The sequence below is a fragment of the Quercus robur genome, chromosome 2 (assembly GCF_932294415.1).
Source record: "Quercus robur chromosome 2, dhQueRobu3.1, whole genome shotgun sequence".
NCBI classification, from domain to species: Eukaryota; Viridiplantae; Streptophyta; class Magnoliopsida; order Fagales; family Fagaceae; genus Quercus; species Quercus robur.
In genome coordinates this window covers 11,959,715-11,979,265 of record NC_065535.1, presented here as the reverse complement: position 1 = coordinate 11,979,265, position 19,551 = coordinate 11,959,715, and positions in this window count along the sequence as shown.

Genomic DNA, 19,551 nt, shown 5'->3' with positions numbered 1-19,551 from the left:
TTAAATAATAATGAAAAAAAAAATATTTGAAGGAGTAAAAAGTTGAAAAGTTAAAAAATAAAAAATTGTAAGAGAAACGAGGATAATTGCATTAGATGCAATACCTTAAGTCTCAATCCACTTTTATGTATCTAAAAAACTATTTATGGTTTTAGATTGGACAAGCTCAAACTCTTGTTCTAATAACCCCTTCTTTGAAAATTTGTGTGAGCAATGTTATCATATATCTTGTATAATATATTAAAGTCAAAGTTCAATCATAATTAAATTTCAAATTTAAATTGTCTAATAAAATATTAGATTTTAACTATATTGTAATTTTGTGTAGGTATTATTCTTTTTTATTTCTTTTTTTTAGAATACTAAGTATTTTAAAACACACACGCAAGGGGAGAGGGGAGAATGTTTTAAAGAAACTAACAGTGATGTATATCCAAAAGGGTCTTAACTCTTAGATACACAGCACAGGCTTTAAAACTCTATAACTCACACTCATTTTCCAATGTGGGATTAACCCACTGTTTTTTCTTTTGAGAATACTAAGTATTTTAATACACACACACAAGGGGAGAGGGGAGAAGGTTTTAAAGAAACTAATAGTGGTGTATATCCAAGTGTAGATATTATTCTGATTACACTATAATTTGATATCAAGTATCTTTAAACTTTGAATGCACTATAATTTCATGCTAGTTATCTTTCTAATTATACTAATTTTGTATCAATTATATTTATTTGCAAAATCAAGCATCTAAATTTGTAAAATATAAAAGACTAAAATACTAATCTTGTATCAATTATTTGCAAAATCAAGCATCTAAATTTATAAAATATAAAAGACTAAAATCCATAAGATAACCTTAAAATTTGGGGTCATTTAGATTTTGTCCCTTGACATTTCAAAATTTTGATTCACTCCTCTAATGTTAGGATGTCATTTTGATTTATGGTCCCTCTATTAATGTCAATACTAATGGGTTCAAGCAGTGCAAGGTATGGAGAATGCTATAGTGTGTGGAGGAGGAGAGAGAGGTAGAATTATTCTTATTACACTATAATTTAATACCAAGTAGCTTTAAGCTTTGAATGCACTATAATTTCATGCTAGTTATCTTTCTAATTATACTAATTTTGTATCAATTATATTTATTTGCAAAATCAAGCATCTAAATTTGTAAAATATAAAAGACTAAAATACTAATCTTGTATCCATTATCTGCAAAATCAAGCATCTAAATTTATAAAATATAAAAGACTAAAATCCATAAGATAACCTTAAAATTTGGGGTCATTTAGATTTTGTCCCTTGACATTTCAAAATTTTGATTCACTCCTCTAATGTTAGGATGTCATTTTGATTTATGGTCCCTCTATTAATGTCAATACTAATGGGTTCAAGCAGTGCGAGGTATGGAGAATGCTACAGTGTGTGGAGGAGGAGAGAGAGGTAGAATCTCCCTCAGGAACTCATCTTTGGTGGTGTGTGGAGGACAATGTAGCAGTTGATGACGAGGACCGTGGTAGCAGCACATTCACCTTCACCAATCTAGACATCTTTCTCCTTCAGATTAGACGACGATGCATTCTCTTCTCTCTCTCTCTCACTCTCATCAAACAAGCATCAAGATCGGTGTTTGGAAAGTTTGAGAGGGGATTGATTGGTGAAACTCTATTTGAGTTCATGATCTGGTTGCGATTTTTGTCTTGGTTGTGTTTTTTGATTATTTTGATTGTTGCTATGCGATAGTAATTGAGATTGTATTGGGTTAGATTGGATGTGGAGAAAATCTTCCTTGCTTAGAAGGGTAATGATAAGAAGAAAATTGAAGTTTTTTTTTTTTTTTTTTTAATTTTTTTTTTTATACAAGATAGAAATTATACTCTATCCTAATCTAAGGCTTTATTTGGGAATTCATAAGGGAATGGAATAGAATGATCAGAAGGGAATGGAATGGAATGTATTTAAAAGAATTTAAAGCAAAATTATCTAGTATTTTCAAGCATGTCATAGTGAATTTCTACATGAATACATTGCGGGGCACTTCTTGCAGAATTTCACTTTTTTCACCGCATGAATACATTGCCTCTGCTAGCAACGTATCCTGAAGGGATATTGTCTCTATCAAGACGCCTTTATGCTTATCCGAAATCCTTACTGAAGGCTTTCAAAATTGTTTGGGTTGCACCGCTGGTGCCTTGCCCTTTCCTTTCATGTATGCCTGGGAGGTTCCTTTACTCATAGTAGTCTGCAAATGGGTTTTAGGAAAAAGATTATGTCTTGAAATATGATTTTGAAAATAAATATTTTCATGCTAAGTTTCTTTCGAATTCATTTTTAAAATCCTTTCAACAATGTCTTTTTGTGAAATTTCTTTAAAATATTTTGTAAGAAAATCATTTTTAAAATTTAGAGTAAAACAAACGTTTCTCTATACACCTTTGTGCTCTTGCTGAGTAGTAGTGGTATTAGAGTAGTCATGATGAAGTCTATCAAATTGAGTGGAATTCAAAAAAATTTCAAAATCTGTCATGATTCTATCAATGTATGTATTACTATATATTTCATTCTGCAAGAATATGTGAAATAAAGCTTCTCCATAAAGTCTTTCATCAACTACTGTAATTGTCTGGGGAAAATCTGTCAAAAACTTATGATTGAATTTTCCTATGAAGAAATTAAATCTGTCTGTGTTCAAGAGATTACCACAATTAATAATTAGTAAAGGAGAATTTGTCAAGACTTCAGTTATTAAAACATCTGTTATATGAGTATTTAAGGATACTATAAAGTGTGTAAATATGTCATTTATTATCATTTTGTTTGGTACTTCTATCATACTGTTAGTCCATGCATATTGACTAGAAGAACTTATAAGCATAGTTCCATCTTTTTTGTCTTTTTTTTTTCCCCTAAATTCTTTTTCACAAGGTATTTGGACTATATGTCGATGCTTATGTAAAAAAGCAATGGGGGAACAAATCTTTGACTCTTTATCTTGTTTAAATTTCTTTTTGTCATTTTCTGTCAATTGGTCATCTAGTGATATTTCTGTCTTTAAAGATGACAAACTTCTTTCAGTTCTATAGATTCTTTCTTTATTAGTATCTTTTAAAATAGTGACCTTTTTGGAAGAATGATTTTCTTTCAGGACAGGTGGTAAAATGAATCTAAAGAATATATCTTTTCCCAACACATTAGTTTTAATTCCTTTATCTGTCACTAAAAAGAGGTAAAGCAAAGCCATAAAAGGAGTTCCTAAAATAATTTTAGAAGGAAGGTCTTTAATTAAAACAAAGACTATTTCAAAACATATTCCATCATGGCATATATGAACATTAGGTATTTTATAATTAATTATGAGATTTTCTCCATTAGCCTGAGTTATTCTTTTATATGATTTTTCATAATATTTTAAGGGTATTAGTCCTTCTTGTATACAATTCATATTAGCACCTGAGTCTATTAAAGCAATTTCTGTCAAAGAGAATTCTTTATTAATTACTAAAGTAATTTATGTATGCCATTTTTGGAAAATTACTCTGTTAATTAAACTCAAGAAATTTTGTCTATTGCTATCAATTTTATTAATATCTGTAACTTCTTTATCTGTAGGATGATTAGGGGAGTCTGTCATAAGATTAGAAAATACTTTTAAATTTATTATTTCTGCAATATTTTGTTCATCTATTTTTGTGGAATTATCTTCTTTAATTTCTTTAATTTATTGTTTTACCATTTTTGCTTCTATCATTAAGTCGTGTAGAGTTATTGGTTTTATACTTGTACCATCTTGTTTCATTTTTGTTTTTTCTTGCTTATCCTTTTCTTTCTTAGCTTTTTCTCCTTTTCCACATTCCGTAACATGGTGTCCATATTCTCTACACTTAATACAAGCAATAGGTATCTTTATAGAATCTTTCAAATTTAGTAATTTTTTTTTTTTGTCTTTATGGTGATTCGGTAGATTTTCTATCAATTTCATTATTATGTCTTTTTGTTTTCTTTTTCTTTTATTGACTTTAAATGGGTTGGTTGATTTTAATTCTTCCTTTTTCATTATTTGGTCTATTTCTTTTTGCTTAACATTAAATATTTCCATTAATTCATTTATTATGTCTTTCTCAAATTCTAATTTACTAATTCGTTTTACATTTTTATTATGTCTGTCACATTGTTTTTTAGTATGCCCATATTCTTTACATTTATAACAAATAATATTTCTAATATGTCTGTCAGGTTTCTCATTTTCATTATCTGATAACTCAGTAATCTCTAAAACGGTTATGTCCTTTTTCATTTCTTTTATCTCTATTGGTGAATTTAAAATTTCTATCTTTTTAGCCAATTCTACTAAACTATTGGCTCAGGTATAATCCATAGTTCTTTCAATTGATTTTAGTCTTTCATCAATTTCTTCTTTAAAACTATTACTCTTTTTGGAATTATTATCTTTCTCTTCTTTGTTGACTACCTTTTCTAGACTATCATTATTATATGTCTTTTTCTCTTTCTTTATCATGTTTCCTTCTTTTACTATGTCTTTTTCTATATCTAACTCTTTACGTAGAGTTATGGATGAGTTGGTAAGAATACTATTACCTTGTTGTCTTTCTATCATTCTTTCTTTGTCTTCATCAATTATATCTATCTTCTTCTTTTGTATTATAGCACTAGGATTCGTATTGTTTCTATTATGTCATCTTTCCTATTATTATTTTCTTGTCTTTCTATTGAACTTCTTACTTTCACTACGTCTATCATTTTTTGCACTTCTTGACTATAGTCTTTTCTTTCATCAAAGTCTTTCTTGTTGTCTTTATATGTTATAACTATAGGTCTTTCAGTTACTTTTAGTCCTCTATCATTTTTTCTACTACTATTTATGAATTTGTCGATGCTTACTAAGCTATTATTTTTTCTATCATACCAATTATCTGTCACTAAAGATGATCTTTGATGGGGTTCAAAGTTTCCTTCTTGTTTTGAATTTAAAGCCTTAATTTTTTCATAAAGTTCCAAAAAACTGTCTATTCTATTATTTCTTTTATTTTTTCTTTCTACAGTGGTAGATCTTTCAATAGCTTCTAAAGATTCCAATTTCTTATTAATCCTGTCTAAGAAGCTATTATTGTGTCTATCAGTCTGTCTATTGATTTTAACCCCTATGTATGTTCTCCAATTATTCGTATTATAGTTATAATTATAATTATAATTATCCATATCACTGTCAGAGTCAGAATCTGTTTCATATTCCATATTACTATTTAACCAATTATTATCTATATCTTTCATCATAATCTATATCATCATAGTCCATGTTTCTTATTAGTGTGTGCCTAACCTAAGTGTGAACAAGCAAACAGATGATGAACTGATAAACGTATTTATTCTATTTCCAGGCAATTAATAATTACTAGCGGGACTATTACTAATCACTGGTATCCTTGTTATCGGGACCACCTCCTCGGGAAACTCCATTGCGGAACCACCAAAACACACACCTATCCGTCGGCTAACAAAGAATGGACTGACCAACGCGAAACTATGGTTTGCCAACGAGTATTAAGGCTAACCAACGCTAACAAGGAGCAAGTAGTGGCTATGCAGTAATAAAAGTTCCTAGTAACTTCTTAATTGCAAAGAAATAAAACTCATATATCTACCATCCATGGCTCTAATACCAATGACTACCTAGGAGAGAGCACAACATTAATATGGAAGCATAAACAATGATAAAATAGATGATAAAGAAAAAAATAGCAAAATAGATATATTCAAAATAAGTTAAAACAGAATATGGAATATGAAAACTGAAACAAGTAAAATCTTACTTGAATAAAAGCTTCTGTCTTTGATAAAACTTGAAAACAAACATTTGTCTTTGATACAAGCTTTGAAGATAAAACTATCTGAAGAGTTACAAGATTACAAAATAAAACTGTCTGAAGAGAAAGGTTACAAGATTACAAAATTACAACAGGAGAAGTCTTTCTGAGGGAGAGGGAAGGCTATTACAAGGACTTTCTAAAAACTTGGAACTTTAGAAGCTTAACTTCAAACTTTTAAGGCTTGCTCTCTATCCTCGTAGTCCATCTCCTTCATAGATGTAGTAAACCATGGTAAATTAACCTGAGTAGGTGAAGTTAACTCAAGTTAAACTATCGGTAGGAGCTAATAGAACCATATATTCTAAGAATCATAATCTGTGAGGATACTTTCTGTCACATGCAAGTGAATACTGTTCTATCAAGAATATCTGTCTGATCTTTTTATCTGGGAATCTATCGCATGCAAGTAAATAGTAGTGACTTATAAGCATATGTCTGTATTTGTCTTCTGCCTGGAAGCTATTCATGCGTTCTAGTGAATAGTGATCTGTCGTCAGTGATCTGTCGCCGTTGTCTGTCCAGTTATCTATCCGGGAGAATATCTGTCTGTCTATCAATTTGTATCCGCGTAGTTATCATAATCTAGCGGATCAGAGTTATCCTCATACTGCTCATGCTCATGGACTACTCCATAATTACTACATAGAACGCAGTATGAAATAGGAAGATAAATAAGGACACGATCCTTTACCGTCATTATTCTAGGATCCTTAGTAATCTTTCTTTTTCCAAAAAGCCTCCTTGCGGAAGGTCTTGGATTGTATACGGCTATTTTGTTAGTGTAGTTGTATAAGTGGAAGCCTCTGTCTAATTATTTCTGTATTTCATAAATCTTGTTACTCATGAAATTAGACCATTCTTAAGCCAGAGCATCCGGATCATCAAGCAATAAATAAGTCTCTCCTGCATACCAATTGTATTCAGGGATACAACCCCAATCATGGATAAGGACCAAAATATGTGCTGGCTGAGCTTCCATATAATAGCTATTGTCCCAAGTTGGAAGAGTGCTCCAGATAGTGATCCTCATATAATTAAGTCTTCTAATTTGTGCGGCTACTTCTTGGATGAATTTGGGAAATAAACTAATCTGAATTCTAGAAGTTATGATTAATTTGCTGATAAACCCTACGCGTAGCATTTCAGATAACTATAAAGGATCACGAATTACTGGATCTTCTGTCTTCATATTGATAAGTAATCTTGGATAGGGATTGTATCTGTCTCCTGTTCCTTCATAAACTCTGTCTGCTTCTCCAAAACTTTCATACCATGTAGCTTTATGAGAGAGCCATATTTTGTCTGTCATGTCTTCTGTTTTGATAAATGCTATAGAGACTAATACTTTGAAAAGATGCATCCATCTGTCATAAGAACTAGTTATGGCTTTATGAGTTAGTATATTCTTTTGGATTTTAGGGGGTAAGGTTCTAATGGCAAGTCTCGTTTTTTGCTAAATCTTAGGGTGGAGCTTTGAAAAGCTTGTTCCCATAAGATAGCTTTTTGGAGACTATGATTTTGTTTTTGTGGAGCTTGAATCTCCATCCTCCTTGCCAAGGAGTTGACAACCATATGCTTCAATGAATGCACCGGTGCTAACAAGATGTAATTCCAAAGCCTTAAGGGTCTTTTGGAATAAGGGTTTTTGTCTGAGGGTAAAGGCTGCTTGTAAATTATCAATGAGTAATTTAATATGAAGAGGAAGGTCTGTAAATTCTCCATCTCGAAAATTGAGGTCAATGCGGAGCACTTCTTGCAGAATTTCACTTTTTTCACCACATGAATACATTGCTTCTGCTAGCAACGTATCCTGAAGGGATATTGTCTTTATCGAGACGCCTTCATGCTTATCTGAAATCCTTATTGAAGGCTTCTGGAATTGTTTGGGTTGCACTGCTGGTGCCTTGCCCTTTTCTTTCATGTTTGCCTGGGAGGTTCTTTTACTCATAATAGTCTGCAAATGGGTTTTGGAAAAAGGATTATGTCTTGAAATATTATTTTGAGAATAAACATTTTCATGCAAAGTTTCTTTCAAATCCATTTTTAAAATCCTTTCAACAATGTCTTTTTGTGAAATTTCTTTCAAATATTTTGTAAGAAAATCATTTTTAAAATTTAGAGTATATATAATAAAACAAACTTTTCTCTGTACACTTTTATGCTCTTGCTGAGTAGTAGTGGTATTAGAGTAGTCATGATGAAGTCTATCAAATTGAGTGGAATTAAAAAAGTTCTCAAAATCTGTCATGATTCTATCCATGTATGTATTACTATATATTTCATTTTGCGAGAATATGTGAAATAAAGCTTCTCCATAAAGTCTTTCATCAACTACTGTAATAGTCTGAGTAAAATCTGTCAAAAACTTATGATTGAATTTTCCTGTGAAGAAATTAAATCTGTCTTTGTTCAAGAGATTACTACAATTAATGTTTTCTTTAATAATTAGTAAAGGAGAATCTGTCAAGACTTCATTTATTAAAACATCTGTTATATGAGTATTTAAGGATACTATAAAGGGTGTAAATATGTCATTTATTATCATTTTGTTTGGTACTTCTATCATACTGTCAGTCCATGAGAAAATTATTAGATATTCTCGGAGTACCATAAATACATACTCCCCCCTCTCACATGAATGGTGGGCCCCACCATGAATTTAATTAGTGGGACCCATCATTCATGTGAGAGGAAGGAGTACGCATTTATGGTACTCCGGGAGTACACAATAATTTTCCCAGTCCATGCATATTGACTAAAAAAGATTGCATCCATATTTCCGTCTTTTATGCCTTTTCTACTAAGTATTTTTGCACAAGGTGATTGGACTTTATGTCGGTGCCTATACAAAAAAAAAAAAGGGGAATAGGAACAAATCTCTGTCTCTTTATCTTGTTTAAATTTCTTTTTGTCATTTTTTGTCATTTTTTGTCAATTGGTTATCTAGTAATATTTCTGTCTTTCAAGATGACAAACTTCTTTCAGTTCTATAGATTCTTCTTTCGTTGATATCTTTTAAAATAGTGACCTTTTTGGTGAATCTAAAGAATATATCTTTTCCTAACACGTTAGTTTTAATTCCTTCTGTTGTTGTTAAGAAGAGATAAAGTAAGGCCATAAAGGGGTTTCTTAAAATAATTTTAGAAGAAAGGTCTTTAATTAAAACGAAAATAGTTTCAAAACATAGTCCATCTTTACATATATGAACATTAGGTATTTTGTAATTAATTATGAGATTTTCTCCATTAGCCTGGGTTAATCTTTCAGATGAATTTCATAATACTTTAAAGGTATTAATCCTTCTTGTATACAATTCATATCAGCACCTGAGTCTATTAAAGCAATTTCTGTCAAAGAGAATTCTTTATTAATTACTAAAGTAATTTCTGTATGTCATTTTTGAAAAATTACTCTATCAATTAAACTCAAGAAATTTTGTCTATTGCCATCATCTTTTTCTAATAAAGGTGGGTCTATCATGGGTTTAGAAAATTCTTTTAAATTTATTATTTCTGCAATATTTTGTTCATCTATGTCCGTTGAATCATCTTCTTTAATTTCTTGTTTTACTATTTTTGCTTCTATCATTAAATCTTGCAGTGTTACTGGTTTTATATCTATGGCCGCACTTTTCAAACGTGGCCTAAAACCAGGACCTATGGCCGCGTTTAAAACATGGCGTAAGATCAGGACCTATAGTCGCGTTTAAAACATGGCTATAGGATCGGACCAATGGCCGTGTTTAAAACGTGGCTATAGGTGAAAGCAATAGCCACGTTTAAAACGTGGCTATAGGTCCTCAATCTACAGCCGCATTTAAAAAACGCGGCTATATACCCTTAAAGTTAAAAAAAAAAAAAAAAAAAAAAGGAACTTTGATTACCAAAAATTAATTTTCGGTAATCAATTTTTTTTAATTAAAATTTTAATTTTTAAAATTAATACTTTCAAACTTTAAAATTTCAATTTTAAATAAATTAAGAAATTCAAAACAAAAATACAAACCCAGCAAATTCAAATTCAAACAAAAACCCAGAAATTTTCAAAATTAATCAACCACAACATGCTCACAATACAAACACAACATGCTCTAAAATACAAGAAAACAGTACAAGAACACAAACAGAACATCTCCTTCAACAAAATCAACCCAAACTGAACACACAAACTATTCAAGGAAAACAAAAGCACAAGCTCAAAAATACAAAAATCCCCATAACAAAAACACAACAAAAAAGAGTCCATATGCTCAAACCAAAAATTATTCAAAACACAATCAAACAAAAGAAAATAATTTTCGACCATGGGTCAAAGAAAAATAAAGCAAAGAGAGATAATTTTTTGAGGCACTTTAGCTTCATTGATTCAAAATCTTCAAATCTAAAGCAAAGAGAGACTCAATCTTCAGATCTACTGCAAAGAGAGATAGAAAGTTAAAAGGAAAAAAAATGAACAAAACTCCATATTTTCACAAACCCATTCATACAGCATCAGCAAGAAAGAGAGAGATTGAGAGAGTTTTGAGATTAATACGAGTGGTTAAGTCTGTGAGAGAGTTAAAGAGAGAGACTATGAGGGAGCTTTTTTTTTTTTTTTTTTCCTTTTGCTAGGACCATACGAGTGGTTAAGTCTGAGATTTCATATTTTGAATTCTCAGAAATTTTTTTTTTTTGGAATATTTTGGAATATGCCATAGAATATTCTAGGAATATTCTATGGCATATTCCATATTCTCCTTTACATTGAAGTGCTGAACCCATTCGGTGGGTTTTTTTTTTTGGTAAGTCTATAGCCATGTTTAAAACGCGGCTATAGGTTAAGTCTATAGTCGCGTTTTAAACGTGGCTATAGGTCCTCCTTAAAAAAAAAAATTGTGTTTACAAGTGCTAAACGCATTCGGTGGGTGTTTTTTTTTTTTTTAAAGGAGGACCTATAGCCACGTTTAAAACGCGGCTATAGGTTAAGTCTATAGCCGCGTTTTAAACGTGGCTATAGACTTACGTAAAATAAATAAATAAAACACCCACCGAATGGGTTCAGCACTTGTAAACAAATTTTTTTATTTTATTTTAAAGGAGGACCTATAGCCACGTTTCAAACGCGGCTATAGGTTAAGTCTATAGCCGCATTTTAAACGTGGCTATAGGTCCTCCTTTAAAAAAAAAAAAAAAAAATTGTGTTTACAAGTGCTGAACCCATTCGGTGGGTGTTTTTTTTTATGTAAGTCTATAGCCACGTTTAAAACGCGGCTATAGACTTAACCTATAGCCACGTTTATGAATGCAGCTATAGACTCAACCTATAGCTGCGTTTTAAAAACGCATCTATAGGTTAAGTCAATAGCCGCATTTTTGAAAAACACGGCTAAAAAAAACGCGGCCATAGACCCATGTGTTTTGTAGTGAGATTTTCTATCAATTTCATTATTTTGTCTTTTTGTTGTCTTTTTCTTTTATTCATTTTAAGTGGGTTGGTTCATTTTAGTTCTTCATTTTTCTTTACTTGGTCTATTTCTTTTTGCTTAACATTAAATATTTCCATTAATTCATTTATTATGTCTTTCTCAAATTCTAGTTTACTTATTTGTTTTACATTTTTATTATGTCTGCCACATTGTTTTTTAGTATGCCCATATTCTTTACATTTATGACAAATAATATTTCTAATATGTCTGTCAGGTTTCTCATTATCATTATCTGATAACTCAGTAATCTCTAAAACTATTATGCCCTTTTTCATTTCTTTTATCTCTATCGGTGAATTTAAAATTTCTATATTTTTAGCCAATTCTACTAAACTATTGTCTCGGGTATAATCCATAGTTTTTTCAATTGATTTTAGTCTTTCATCAATTTCTTCTTTAAAACTATTACTCTTTTTGGAATTATCTCTTCTTTCTTCTTTGTTGACTACCTTTTCTAGACTATCATTATTATATCTCTCTTTCTCTTTCTTCATTATGTCTCTTTCTTTTACCATGTCTTTTATCATGTCTCTTTCTTTTTCTATATCTATTACTTTACGTAGAGTTTCTTTTGAATTGGTGGGAATACTATTACCTTGTTGTCTTTCCATACCTTTTTCTTTGTCTCCATCAATTATCTCTAGCTTCTTCTTTTGTATTATAGTACTAGGATTCCTTCGTATTGTTTCTATTATGTCATCTTTCCTATTATTATTTTCTTGTCTTTCTATTGAACTTCTTACTTTCACTACGTCTATCATCTTTTGCACTTCTTGACTATAGTCTTTTCTTTCATCAAAGTCTTTCTTGTTATCTTTATATGTTATTACTATAGGTCTTTCAATTACTTTTAGTCCTCTATCATCTTTTCTACTACTATTTATGAATTTGTCAGTGCTTACTAAGCTATTATTTTTTCTATCATGCCAATTATCTGTCACTAGAGATGATCTTTGATGGGGTTCAAAGTTTCTTTCTTGTTCTGAATTTAAAGCTTTAATTTTTTCATAAAGTTCCAAAAAACTGTCTATTCTATTATCTCTATTATTTTCTCTTTCTACAGTGGTGGATCTTTCAATAGCTTCTAAAGATTCCAATTTTTAATTAATCCTATCTAAGAAACTATTATTGTGTCTATTAGTCTGTCTGTTGATTTTATCCCCTGTGTAAGTACTCCAATTATTTGTATTATTATAGTTATAATTATAATTATCCATATCACTGTCAGAGTCAGAATCAGTTTCATAATCCATATTACCATGAACAGTCTTTATTCAATTTATGGTATACAAATGATTGTGGATGAAGAAGCAACATAAAGCTTAAAAATACATTTAGGTGAAATCAAATCATTGGTGAAATCTATTGTCTTTTAGAACTTCTCAAGGAATGAAAACCCACCAGCCACTAGCTTTAGCAGAAGGAACATATGATTGCATATGTTAGGAACAGATTTATCCAGTAGAGATGGACAACTAGACTAAAATGAAAGTCTATTCTTGTCCTCTTCAATTTTTAGGGTGCCACCTGGTGTTTGTGTGCCATACTAGGTTACCAACTACTCTGGAATGATAAGATCATTATAGCAAAGTAAAATAAATGTTCTGTTCATAACATCTTTTTGAGAGAGAGGACCTGCAACTATTGACTATAATATAGCTAAAATCCTAATGTTGCAGTACTTATAAAAGGTTCCATTCAAATGATAATGACCCTCCATGGGAAAAAGCCACATGATCTATACAAAATATACATTTTAAAATAAAACTGTTCTCAAATCAATCATTCATACTCTTTAAACCACTAAATTTCACAAAACATTGATATCTTTTTTCTCACACTGCCTTCCTTCCTGACTTGTTACTGTTTTTTTTTTTTTTGGTTGGATAGGACTAACTTGTTATTGTTGAGTGGTCAATGTGTCTCCATCATTCTAACCAGGCTATATTATACTCCAATCCAATCTTCCCTACCCAAGATTAAGAACTGCTATCTTATTTAATTTGTTTGACCTACCCAGTGAATTAGAAGATCTCTAACATCACCTTATCATATTTTGGAATTGCAATACCAAAATGGCAACATTTTAAGAATTGTCTATATGAATGGAAAACCAAAATAAATTTTTTAAGTAGTGAAACCACTTATATTCACAACACGTGCCATTAGAATGTGGAAAGATCTTCATTGCACTTCAAAATGAACAGTCTGATGAATCTAAACTTTCAATTGTAATATTTAATTCCTAATAGTAACATCCTCATACAAAGCTATTGAATGAAAGCAAAAAGCTAGAATAAAAGGTAACAATTTCATGAAACAGACAGAAGGGGAACGTTGAAGCAGAATTATAAGTTTGGACTTTGGAGGGGTCAGAAAATGTGTTTCAATAGTTAGAGGATTAAATGTTTGTTTGGAGGGATTTTAGGAAGAATGGAAAATTGAGGAGAGAAAAGGAGAGAGAAGATGTTTTTAGTAGGTGTTTGGTTGGAAGGAAAGGAGAAAAAAAAAAGTTGTGGGGTTTGAATATTTTCTCTCAGAACCTACCAAAATGTTTAGGGGAGAAAACAGCCTGAGAACATGCATGGAAATAAAAACACCCCTACGCTACTGCTACGTGCTCGGTTTTCAAATTTTCATAGTTATTCTGCTTCTTTTTTCTTTCCTTTTCTTTCTTTTCCGTTTTTGATTTTTTAACGTGCCAACTTTTTCCTTTAAAAAAAAAAAAATTCCTTCTTTAGTTTTTTTTTTGTCCTTCTCTATACTTTTTATTCGGTTTTTTTTTTTTGGTTTCATTTGTTTTGTTTTGTTTTTGTTTTTGGCTCATTTGTATTTTTTTTTTCTAATTTGTATTTTTTTTTTTATCTATCAGAGACATGAAAGTAAATTTATAAAAAATATATTTTCTATCCCTCCATTTTTTAACTCTCAAACCAAACACCATAAGGGAAAACTAAAAAAGTTTTTTATTCTCCCACTTTTCTATTCTCTTTCCATTTTCTATTCTCCTACTTTTTCACCCCTTCAACCAAACAAACCCTAAAAGTGTAATCAAGGTGATAGTTTATGTTGAAAAAAAGGTAATTAATGCTCATAAATAATAATTAGAACATGATATAAATATGGTGCTGAGTAAATGCATTTTTTATTTCCACATTTTCCAACTAATTTAGAGCATATTAGATAACTGTCATGCTTATAATGATATTTAATGATACATTAATTTCTTTCTATATGTAGTTATTGTGGGTTTTTATTTTGGACAGTACCCAGGCTCAAGCGAAAACAAGGATCCTGGGCCTTAGATTTATTGTTTGGTGGACTGGGCTTGGTTCACGACAGCTATATTGGGCTGATTACGAACCAAGTTGTGCACAAAACATGGGCCCTACAACACATACATATCCATACATGCAAACATATACACATTGTAAAATAAATGGATAAAGAACAGTAAGGAAATAGAGAAAAATCATGTATGGACGTTAGGGATCCTCAGAAAATAGAATGATATTTCATTATATTAAGTTTTAGTACATTGGACCATTCTTTTCAGTGGGATGTGTCACAAGGTTCAAATAAGTTCAAAAGTCACAAACTTAGACATCTCTTTGTAGGCTTCCAAGACTTGTGAGGTTTGAATCCCCTTAAATCCAAGTGTATCCTCTAGTGCCTATCTCAGGATCTCTCACAATGTTTTTCCCTTTTTCTATTTTTTTTTGAGATTTAAAGGAGTTTTTCAGATGGTCTTTGTGCTCTGATTCCTTATTGTTGAATGGTTTTTGCTGATGATTTCATCCCCTTTTATAGTACATTCCTAGGGTTTTTGGTGTACCATTGATTCCCTCCATTTGCTGTTCAGGGTACCAAAACCAATGTTGTGTCAGTAACATTGGTGGCTGGTCCTTTCCTCATTTTCTTACTATATTCTTCTTTTGAGGTTTCCCTCCCCAGCTGACCTTTCTCTTTTAGGGGGTCCTAGGAGCTGACTTTTAATCTCTTTTTTCAAGGCTTCTAAAGAGGCTATTCAGAACCCTCCTATCAGGCTGAAAGATCTCCAGCCACCTTTCTTCATGGTTCATCTTATTGCTCTTCCTGAGGTACTAGGCTTCCTTTTATAGGTGTTGGTTCCTAAGTTATCAGTTGTTTTCAAAGTCTTTTCTTCTGAGTTGCAGGCGGCTAATGGGACATGTCTTTCTTTGTTCCTTGTGCCCATGAGCATGCTTCCCTAAGCTGTCCAACTCCCAGATGATTGTTTCCTGCATTTCCCGAGGATCCCTTTCCTGGTTCTAGTAGCTCCTCGGTATCCTGATCTAGTCTCTTTCTGTGCTCCTTGAGGGTTCATCTCACAGAGGCTGGGCCAAGCTTCCTCTGCTTTTTCTTCCTTCTCTAAGGCCCAAGGCTTACCTATTTATGAGCTTGAGCTTCCTTTTACCCATTTAAATGGGCCTTGGCTCACGGATTGGCCATTTCTTATTCTTGAGGGCTCATTAGTTTTGGATTTCAATATTTATAATATTTTGGACCTCAACAGTTATATACATAAAGTTTGTGCAATTAGCACTTTACATATAGTTGCAGATACAAACTTTTTTACAAATTATTTTACAAACTGCTAATATGGTGAGTGGTTTTTGGTAAATAAAAGAAATGATGTTAATAGTGGGCCTAGATGAAAACCAATAAGAAGTTAGACACATCAACAATTTGTAAAAATGTTGTAAAATAGTTTAGGACTGTAGCATTACTCTTGGAGAAAAATAATAATTCAAATTTATATCTAATGCTCACAAATGAGAATTAAAATTTTTTTTGATGAAAATGAGAATTAAATATTGATATAAATATGATGCTATATAGAATTTCAGCATTTAAGCTCTTTAACACAAAGTAATTACTTAGTTGAACTCACTATTATGTGAGAGGGATAACATGTATTTATTGTGGAGTAATACTGCAATTACAAATTATTTTATAATGTTTTTACAAACTAGTGATGTGACAAATTTTTACTGGTTTTCATATGGATTTACTAATAAGCATGATTGCTTAAACAGACAAAAGTTCAATCATAAATAGTGGTTTCATTTAACTACCTTACGATAAAAATTTCCAATAAAACATTTGAGAGTTGAAGTAAGAGAGAGGAGTTATGGAAGGAATTGGTACAAAAAGACTTATGACTGTGATTTTGATGCTTTCTCTTGTTGTAGTGCAAGCTGATCACTCTTCTTCTTTCCATTTAGCTGAATCAAACCTTCATTGTGGTCTAAAGTGTGGTTTAAAATGCTTGTTGAAACTAAAACTAGATCCTACCCAAGATTTGTTTTGCTTCGAACTTTGCATGTTACTATGCAAAAGTTCACCAGCAGATGTTGTTTATAGTTGTACTCAAGATTGTGCACAATCCAAAACCGACAATTTCAAATCTGGTACGAGAATTTCCCACCCATATTCCCTTGTTGCCTCTCTCCCACTTATAATTTAATGGTTTATTACTCTTTAAACCTTAGAGTTTTACATATATTTATTTTAAAGCTTAAAACTTTCAAAATGTTTGATTTAAACCTCAAAAATTTTAAAATGTTTGATTTAAAGCTTATAATTTAAGATAATTTTACTTCAACCTTACAATTTTGGGTAAGTTTTGTTTAAAACTTAAAGTTTGAAGTAAATTTATTTTGAACTAGCTAATCATGTGATGTTTAAAGGTATTAACCAAAAAAAAAAAAAAAAAGTGAAATAAAGTTTTAAGTGAAACATTTTTAGAAACTTTGAAGTTTAAAAGAAACATTTTAAAAGTTCAAGATTTAAATTAAACATGAACTCTAAGGTTTTAAAAGTAATTTATCCTAATTTATTTTCCATTTTCCTCTATGAATAATGGATTTTAAGAAATCATTTGTGGATTCACAAATTTTCTAAGGATTTATTTTTGGTACAAAGTTGATTGCAACATAAAAAAAATCTTATCATCGTATTGATTTTCATATGACAGATTTGCAAAAGGTGGAAAGTTCTGTGGATTCCTGCTATGTGGATTGCTTGAATAAGTCTTAGACATTGATTTTTAGTACCGATAAATGTTAAGTTCACAACATTTTTGCAACAAATTTTAGGTGGCAAATTGCTATTAACTATTATTAGTAGGTAAAAAAGCAAATTTAGTGGTAGACCTATATTATAACTAGTAACAGCTTATCATTTAGGATTTGTTGTAAACATAGCATTTCTCATATTGTACTTCCTCCACTATTTGTTAAATTAAGTTCAAGCTATGTACTCCTAAAAAAAAAGTTCAAAGCTATGTACTATGAAGAAAAAGAATAAAACAAATGGTATTCGTAATTAAATGGCATCTCAAGCTCTTTCTATTCTTTTTAGTACAAAGTTTCGGTTGTAGCAAAGGGATTGATACTTGGAAAAATTCTTAGGTGCTCCCGGAGCTCGGAGAAATGGTACTGTCTCTTCTCACATTTATGGTAGACCTAACATGAATTTAATGAGTTAACCCTACCATGAATGTAAAAGAAGAGAGCACATTTCTCTATGCTCCAGGAGTACCTAAGAATTACTTTGACATCTGTAAAGGGTTCAAAATTTAAATAAGTACAATGAATTTATAATTGTATTATGAATCACAACCGAAACTCAAGGATTTACAATTTAGCTGGAATGGAACATTCAATGGGTTCTCTCTCTTGTCTTGGGCACTCAGTTTGTTATTGGCCCCTCTCGCATGCCCCCTTTAAGTTATGGAGGTCCTTTACATCCTTGACTCCATTGGGATTTCAGCTTTTCTATCATTCATAATAAATGGGAATGGAAGTGCTCCTCAGTAACACTCAGCATATTCCCACACAATACAAATGGAGACCAATAAAATAAAAGTGGGAAAGAGTTGAAGCTGAAGTAGGAACTTATTTAAATGATCTACAGATATTTAGCACTATATATCACTATCATTGTTATTCCTGTAATATGCTAAAGGAAGATTTGGATGAGAATCCAAGAGCATTCCAAGAAATTAACAAATCAAAAGTGATAGTTCACTTACTTAAGTGCTGCAAATACCCCACAATTCCTCTTTCTCCATCTCACAACTTTTGATGACAGTCAATAATATTGATTCTTTTGTATTCCATATGGGCCACAACATCCAATAATGAAGCCGCAAGATGCTTTGAATAATTGAAAGTTTCAGCCCCATAGACCTGGGGAGGCCTTACTCCTTAGTTTGAATCTTTATGGCAATAGAGACTACATTCTTTACATTGTCATCTTTCTCTTTTGGACTCAAGGCAGTAAGTGGAGGGGAAGACATAAAAATGTAATCATTAGAAGATTGCCATATAACAAAGATAGTCAGATATAAATAACATAAAAATAGTACAATGGTGGAGCATGAACAATGGCCAATGTTTTAGCAAAAAAGAAAAAGAAAAACAAGTAAACTGACCTATGGCATCGATGACATGACCCTCATGCTTAACGCTTAACCTCTGAGATAAAAGTAATGAAGTAATCAATTTGTTTCTAGTGGATCTTAAACTAACCTTTTTTTTTTTTTTTTTAAGGTTTTTCGATATCAACTATAGAAGGCAACTTGTTTTGTTTTGCACTTTTGAAATGCATCCGAAGTCAACGCGCATTGCGTGGAATTTTACATAGGATTCACGTCAGCTTCATGGGAATTTTATAATTTTATATATTACATAAGAAAAATATTAATGGATGACTTTAAGGTAATGATTAATAATCTATTTAAAAAAAAATTATGAAAAAAAAATTAATGTTTTGACAACTATTTTTATTTTCCATAAAAGTGGTATCAAAACTTTCTTAAAATGAAGTGTTAACCATTACTCTAAGAGCACCTGTTTGCATGACTCATTACTTATTTATATCTAACAATACAATATTTTCACAAGACATAGTTATTGTGATTGATGTGTAAATAAGTACAAATAATGTTATTATAAATAATGAATTAAAAAAAATATATAAATAATGTTACTCCAATTATAGCAAGTCATAATATGAAGAATTATGAAAAATATTGTATCCTCAGTATTGCTCTTATTTGAGATAAATGTACACACAAAAATTAGATTAATAGTATTTATTATTTATCATCTTATTAGTTTATTTATTTATGTTTAATTTTTTAAACTCTTATTTATTTATTTTTTGTGTGT